Here is an 8,235-nt window from a genome sequence, read left to right on the forward strand (position 1 = left end):
ACTGAGGCGGAACCAAGTATTGAGAGGGGGGGAGCTTTAATCAGAAGGGGAAAGAGGAAGGAGTGGCCTGCGAAAGGCGGGTTGAAAACTGCTTCACATTGAAGAAAAGACAGAAGAGGGAGAGATAGAAACAGGCTGGGGCCCCCTTATGATGATGGGGGCGACTTCCTGTGTAATAGCCAAGTTATCCACTTGAAAAACAATGTGAAATTATCCCCATTCTTGCTATGAAATGGTACAATCTCCGTTTCTGTACTTTTTATTAGACTAAAAAAGAAACCCAAACCTCATCGTAGCGTTGGTGGTATAGTGGTTAGCATAGCTGCCTTCCAAGCAGTTGACCCGGGTTCGATTCCCGGCCAACGCAGAAAATTTTGCTCTCTATCATTGGTATAATTCATCACAATAAGAAAAAGGAAACAGAATTTTCTCAGGCCCCTTTTTCCTCCCATAACATATTTCAAGGAATTATTTTGTAACACGTACACCGTATTAGTAAACATCACGCGAATAAAACCTCCACAAGTTTCTCTTGCGACTTAGCGTACACGTGTTTCTCGATAAATAAATGCATACAAAGTGTGGTGTGTAGTGGGAGTAAGAGTGGAATTCAAGTTTAACCCCCGTAGTCTTTATGCCAACTACAAACTCACTTGCAAAAAGACAAAGTGAATTTAAACTTGTTGAAAAGGTTGCTTCTTTATCTTCCTATTCAAAAAAACTAAAAGAACCAATTGCATACTCATTGGTGAGCAATTCGTTGGACAGTTGAACAAAACTATGTGTTTCCGCCCGGGATCGAACCGGGGACCTTTCGCGTGTGAGGCGAACGTGATAACCGCTACACTACGGAAACTCATGTGCAAAAAGAGGGTTCATGCTGCTTGATGTTGCCTCCATGAGCAGGTTTTTCTCATTATGATTCCTCTATAATTTCGAAAGCCATTCTTGCTCACTTTCCACTCCACTTAGCACCTTATGCCATTTTTAATCTCCCTGGACGCTCATCTCAATACGTCGGGCTCAACCACAGCTCGCAAAAAAATGCAGTAACGTAGAAAATAAGAAAGTACCTCCCTGGTCATGCGAAAAAATCCCCCCCTCCCTTTGGAATAGGACACCACCGCCATCTGGTACGTGGCATTAGGGCTCCATGGGACACGGGGCATCCTGCCCATCTTTTAGCCGATCCCCAGTTAACCTTTAACAATAAAATTCAGCTCCTCTGGGTGAATGAATGGCAGAGATCTGGAGCAGAGATTTCTAGCTCAGCCCATAGGCCATTCGGCTAAAGCAAGTCAGATTGCAGACTCCTGGGGGCAGAGGCCTGCCTGCTTCTGTTCCTCCCCCTGTTTGCTGTTTTTTTGCCCTATAGACTGTACTGTCTGGAGTCTGAGCTGGAGCCTGCTGAGCTAGAGGGTTAGCCCTTGCATCAGCCCAGAGTGGATTCACAGGGATCCATCTGCAAATGTGCTGCGCTGATTAATTTGTATTTCTGTTGTTGGCATAGACACGCATGTGGCTTTGCCACAATACTTTCAAATGTTTGCAAAAATAGAACAGCCAAGCATTCTATTCATAGGGTGGCAAGTCTCCAAGTGGGAAGGGGGGGGGGGGGCGGGTATAGATTTCCTGAACTTGTAGTTGATCTCTTTTAAGTACTGATAAAAATTGAATGTACGGATAAAAATGTAAAAGTACTGATAAGGTTAAGTACTGATAAAAAATTTAATCAGAGTTTAAAGAGGGGGAAATTACAGCTGATCCAGACCACAACAATCACTTATTTATTATTTATTTAAAACCTTCATGCCACTTCTCCTGGGGGAAAGGGCTACTTTGGAATGGGGACTGCATGGCATTATACCCAGGGTAGACCCGGTTCTCCAGATGACTACATCGCCCCCCTGCCAGTATGGCCAATTGGCTATTCTGGCAGGGGCTGATGGGAATTGTAGTCCACAAACATCTGGAGGGCCATAGTTGCCCACCCCTGTTAGAGGCTCCTTCCCTCCCTAAACCCTATTCTCCCAGGTTCCACCCTGGAGTTGGCAACGCCATGTCTAATGATCATGACATTTTTAATGAACATATTACAGCTTTAACATCTGTAAACTTGGCTTGCTAAGGAGTTTGTAAGGACAGTCGCATCTGCAGATGCATGTAGTAAAAGATTGCAAAACTTGCAAGAATGTGCATGAACTAATGAATTTAGGGTATGGCAATGTGTAAACTGATTTGTAACAGCTTGATTCTTGTTTGTTTCAATGTAGAAATGATTTGCTTTTGGCAGAGTTCCGCAGAGAAATGCCTAGTGGGCACGAGCCCCGTATCTCTTGCCGGCAAACAATAAAGCTTCATTTCTGGGATTTTTGATGGGCCACGATTTAGCGTTCCGCTTATCACTACCCCAGGGAAACTTCCACGTTGCAATCTGAGCTTCACCTCTCACTAAACCAATGAGATTTCCCAAATTTCTTCTTGGAAGAGAGAATAAAATCACTTGGCTGTAGGGTTGCCAGGTTTCCCCTTGGCCACAGGCAGGGGATGGGGGTGGGGGTGGAAATATGGTTGACGAATCCACACTGGAAAACTCCTGGCGATTCGGGTGTGGAGCCTGGGGAAGACGAGGACCTCAGTAGCGAATACCATAGAGTCCACCCTCGAACACCTCAATTTTCTCCAGGGGAACTACTAATCTCTGTGGGTTGAACAGGGGCGTAACGAGGCAAACTGTAGCCCTGGGCAAAACCTGAGTTGGGTGCCGCCGCCCCCCCCCCCCCATGGGCGGCCACTCCACCATGTTCCTGAAGGGGGCGCATTTTTGGATGTATCAGCACCAAAATGTCACGGTATCATCTGGAAGCTGTCCTGATGGGATCCCCCCAAGTTTGGTGCAGTTTGGTTTAGGGGGAGATGGGGGAGATGGGGGCTACCCTTTGCTAAGGAGATGGGGGCTACCCTTTTGAGGGTCCATAACTTTGGACCCCCTGAACCAAACTGCACCAAACCCTGGGGGTGCCATCATGACAGTCTCCAGATGATACCCTGAAATTTTGGTGCTGATACGTCCAAGAATGCCCTCCCTGCAAGAACATCCCGAAATTTGCCCAAGAATCTTTGTTCTGCATTGAGTTTTCTGCATTGCTGTCAATGGGAGTTGCAGGCTTTGCGGGGGGAGGGCATTTCTGAAGGCACAGTCTCAAAACTTTCAGGGTCTCATCAGGAGACTTCCCTAATTATGCCCCCCAGGTTTGGTGCAGTTTGGTTCAGGGGGGCAAAGTTATGGACTCTCAAAACTGTAGCCCCCATCTCCTATTAGCTCCCATTGGAAACAATGGGGGATAGGGGCACCCCCTTTGGGAGTCCATAACTTTGGACTCCCTGAACCAAACCTCACCAAACTTGGGGGGGTAGCATAAGGACAGTCCCCTGATGATACGCTGAAATGTTGGTGCCGCTAGCCTAAAAACTGCGCCCCCTGCAGGCCAAAAATGGAAAACCACTAAAAATACCCAAAAACGAACCCAGCATTTTGATGCTCCCCACAAGGTGATGCCCTGGGCAGCTGCCCACCTTGCCCAATGGGCATTACGCCAATGGGGTTGAAGCCTGGAGATGAACTGTAATTCTGGGGTAATCACAATTCTGAAGGCTGGTATCCTTACTTCTGCTAATTCTGTTAACTCAGGAGATGAAATGAAGGTGTTGCAGAAGGTATAGTCCACGAATGAGACAAAAATAGTCTTCTGCCATGTTCTTCTTACCAATTAGATGCATGTGTGTACACAGAGCAAAGGAGGCTCAGCTTTCATCCCCACAAAACAATGGGTTTTTATATAGGGAGATGTGTGGGATTGATTTGCCAGCCCTTATCTTGCCTGTCCACTTTGATTTTGTATCGTTCTCCATATTTTTAAATGTTTAGAGCCCCCTTCTTATGTCTTAGGATGCTCCTCCAGTATACCGAGAACTAAGCTTTGCCTTTGGATGCTTAACATTTTCCAATCGGGAATACATTCAGCTTCCTGTACCTACGACTGCAAACATTTTTTTCTTTCTACTGTAAACAGTGTTGCTAACTATTTGACTATTTGGCCACACTTTGCAGTTCTTGTAGACATCTCTTTGTCACTTGCTCAATCGTCAGCGTAGTAAATAACTGTCAAAGTATGTGGGAGGCTTTGTCACAGTGTATTGTGTGTTTTTTTGGGTTTGTATTTCACACTGGGGTCCTGTGAGGAAGTTACTTCATCACAGGTCCTTTTTTTGTTTTCCACCGCTTTGCAACCAGTCAGGCACAATGGGGTGAGAGTAACACCACCAGATGTCAGCCAAAGCATGAACATGACTGGCAACCCTTTTTCACTCTGCAAGATGCTGGCTGAGGCTCGGAGCCCCAGATCAACCTTTCCTCTACAACAGGGGTAGGGAACCTGCACCAATTGGCCATGCTGACAGAGGCTGATGGGAATTGTAGTTCCTGAACATCTGGAGAGCCGCAGGTTCCCTACCCTTGCTCTACAAAGTTGGAACAACAAACAGTTTGAGGCAAAGGCCTCCGTGAGCCAAAGTCCCACTTAGTCCAATTCATGAAGTGGGACAGAATAAATGAGTTGAAAGTGCATTATTCTGCATGTGCAGAAGGGGCCTTGGTTGTGACATACCTGAAGATTTGGGGGTGGAGCTGATAGCGGAGTCAGAAATGAATTATTCCATTTCTGATCTGACATTTCTAATAAAGGTGAAATTATGTTTTTATTTCTTTATAAGTTAGATAGGAATAAGTTGTATTAGATAGAAAGTAGGAATTGCAGTTGTGTTTTGAGTTTGTATCTGTGTGGAACCTCCTTTGCTCAAGGCAGGAGTCCACCCCTGCTCCACCTGGGCATGTCCCTTTTCATGTGCTAAAACCATGAATGAACGCCTGACAAAAGAGACCCCGGAAGAAGAGCCTCCATCTGCCTAATCCCACCAGCAGGCAGATAAGGGTGCCGTCGTCGTTAGGTTTCGTTTCCTGACCCCAAGCACCCAAGGGACTCTTTTGTGTTTTCCCCGCCTGTGCCTCAGCCGCCATCGCCTCCTCAGCCCCTGCTTCTGCCATGAAATTCAAGAAGGGATTGCCCTCCGGACTCTAATTGGTTGCTGTGTATCTGTAAATGTAATGGTTGTAGGCTGTCCTATATTCCCCCGGACTCCCGGGCGGGAGAAAGTGTATAAAAGTTGTTGTAAAGCTGCTAGGCAGCTGCAGTTGCTGTGGTGCGGAGGTGCTGACACGTAGGTCAGCATCTCAATAAACTCATTTTTATTTTTCACTATTCTCGCTGTGTTGGGTCCTGTTTCTGTTCCTCTGCGCTGCTGAGAGGTGGTTGATCTGGGAGAGTAAAAGTTACCCAGGCAGCGCGGTAACAGAGCCAGGAGAAGGCAAGGTTTGGGAATGGGGAAGGACTTCAGAGGGGTATAATGCCATAGAATGGGGAAGGACTACAGAGGGGTATAATGCCATAAAACACACACACCCTCTTCCAGCAATAATTTTCTCTAGGGCAACTGATCTTAGTCACCAGGAGACCAGTTGTAATGGCAGATTTCCAGGCACTACCTAGAGGTTGGTAACCGTTTAGAGCAGTGGTGGCGAACCTATGGCACGGGTGCCAGAAGTGGCACTCAGAGCCCTCTCTGCGGGCACACGCAAACAGAGTGCCCCCCCCCCCCCAATATTTAGGCTGGCCTGGGCTGCTGGGCTCAATTATTAGCATTAAACCTCAGACCTAGTTTTGGGGAAGCAGAGTAGGTAACCCTGTTAAGCGCTGTTAAACCCCACTGATTTTCATGAGAAGAACTAAAGTGCAATCCTTTACCTGGGAGTAAGCTCGGTTGCTGGCAACGGGGCTTGCTTCTGAATAAACCCTCCTAGGGTCATGATTCACCCATTGGAAGAGTTGCACGGTTGCTTCAAAGCAAAGCCACCGACTACCACCAAGCTTACTCCCGAGTAACGCACACCTCGGAGCCAACTGTTTTTCCTAAACTAAAACCTCAGTATTCAGGTTAAATTGCCATGTTGGCACTTTGCGATAAATAAGTGTGTTTTGGGTTGCAGTTTGGGCGCTCGGTCTCGAAAAGGTTCACCATCACTGGTCTAGAAGAAGAAGAAGAAGAAGAAGAAGAAGAAGAAGAAGAAGAAGAAGAAGAAGAAGAAGAAGAGGAGGAGGAGGAGGAGGAGGAGGAGGAGGAGGACGGGAAGGATAGTTGGATTTATAACCCCCCTTTCTCCCCTATAAGGAGACTCGAAGAGGGTTACAAACTCCTTGCCCTTCCCCCCTCACAACAAGCACCCTGTGAGGTAGGTGGGGCTGAGAGAGCTCCGAGAAGCTGTGACTAGCCCAAGGTCACCCAGCTGGCGTGTGTGGGAGTGTACAGGCTAATCTGAATTCCCCAGATAAGCCTCCACAGCTCAGGCGGCAGAACTGGGAATCAAACCTGGTTCCTCCAGATTAGATACACGAGCTCTTAACCTCCTACGCCACTGCTGCTCCTAGAGAATTTTGGAACACAGGTCAAGAAACAGGAGCACGACCTACAGAGCATTATAATGAGAACATATGCATAATATTATAACATACGACTAAAATACTTGAAGTTTACTTTGTAGTCGTATTGTTTGTTTAGTGGTATGGATATGATCATTAGGGTTCAGTTAACCTCCAGACAGGGCCCGGGGGTCTCTGGGAATTACTACTGATTTCCAGACTTCAGAGATCAGTTTCCTGGGAGAAAACAGCAGCTTCGGAGAGTGGGCTCTGTTGCATTATACACTCTGAAGTCCTCCCCCAGGCTGTGCCTCAAACCTGCAGAAATTTCCCAACTTTCCATTGGCAGCACTATTTAATTGCCACTTCTATACAGTGCAGAGTTGTGGGGCTGGAATAGCACCTATTCAAAATCTCTTCTTAAAGAGAATTTTAGGTTTGCCTTGGTGTATTCTGGAAGTTCCAGTGTTGGCTGAACTAGGTTTATTATCAATCAGAGTTTGTTTGCACATTGCCCTGTTCTGATTCTGGAGGAAGCAAAGGAATTTCCAAATCGGCCCACAAATCCTTGCACTGTTACAGTCAGATGTCATCTATGCAGTGGTATATGGCCTATAGAGACATGGGGTCACCCATGTTCCTGGGAACATGCCTTTCAGTCATGCGAGGGGGTGCCGGATGCCTCCCCCACATGACAAAACAGCATGCGTTCCAGCCACACGCCACCAAGGCCCATTCCTCCATGCAGGCCGGCTTTTGCCCTCCCCAGGCCCTGGGGATGGCAGGAGCTGGCCTGCCCAGAGGCGGGGGCAGGGCTTGGTGTCCCAAAGCCCCACCCCCAATACCTCTCTGAGCACTGGGCCTGGGGGGCGCGCAGAGAAGATGTTGTCCCCGGGTGCCATTTTCCCCGATACGCCTCTGCATTGTTGGCACTTGGTCATTTCCATACAAGTCACTGTAATGCTAAGTTATGGATTGGATTTTTTAACGCTAAGTTATGGACTGGATGTATTTTAATGCTAAGTTACTGTATGTATGGGACAAGTGAAACAAATTAGGCCTCAGTGTTGATTTTAGGGTAGTTTATATATTACAATTACACTGGGAATTACAATGTTGAGAGTGTGTATAGAATTTGTTGATCCTTGACTGTAATTTGCTGTATAGAATTTGTCGATCCCTGACAGTAATTTGCTGGTCTTTGACTGTAATAAAATTGAAGAAGATGTAAACAGGTGAGACAATGGAGACAGCTTGGGAAATGGTGAGGAGGACCACCTGGGGACTGCAGAGAGCAGTAGGAAACGTTTTAAAGACCTCCGCACAGCAAGTGAAAATGTTTTCACAAAAATGATCGCTAAAATAGAGGATGTATATGAAACATTTTGAGACTGGAAACAGAACATTTTGGGCGGAAAACCATGTAGAACTCTTCAGAGGAAACATTTTATTTCCTGCCTTAAAACGTCTTATTTTGGCTGTGCAGAAAGGGCTGGATGACCCCGGTGGTGTTTCTTTGGCTGTTTCCAATAAATGTGATTCGATCTTTAAAACTGGCTTTAGGTAGACGTTTGTTCCACAGTTTCTCCCTGGTTCAAACTGTTTAAAGGGGATCACAGTAGAGTTTGCTATCTGCCCAACATTTCCTTGCACAAACTTAGAAATGACATCTGTCCACTTTCAAACGATGCCTTCAGCTATT

The 8,235-nt window shown here is 46.6% G+C and overlaps 2 non-coding genes across 2 annotated transcripts; one reads left to right on the forward strand and one right to left on the reverse strand.

The window, feature by feature from the left end:
- The first annotated feature begins 295 nt into the window (after positions 1–295).
- TRNAG-UCC lies at positions 296–367 on the forward strand. The gene has a single exon. It is a non-coding gene; the product is annotated as a tRNA-Gly (tRNA).
- A 416-nt stretch (positions 368–783) lies between these two features.
- On the reverse strand, positions 784–856 carry TRNAV-CAC. The gene has a single exon. It is a non-coding gene; the product is annotated as a tRNA-Val (tRNA).
- Between the last annotated feature and the right edge of the window lie 7,379 nt (positions 857–8,235).

The sequence above is a fragment of the Sphaerodactylus townsendi genome, linkage group LG05 (genome assembly GCF_021028975.2).
Source record: "Sphaerodactylus townsendi isolate TG3544 linkage group LG05, MPM_Stown_v2.3, whole genome shotgun sequence".
NCBI classification, from domain to species: Eukaryota; Metazoa; Chordata; class Lepidosauria; order Squamata; family Sphaerodactylidae; genus Sphaerodactylus; species Sphaerodactylus townsendi.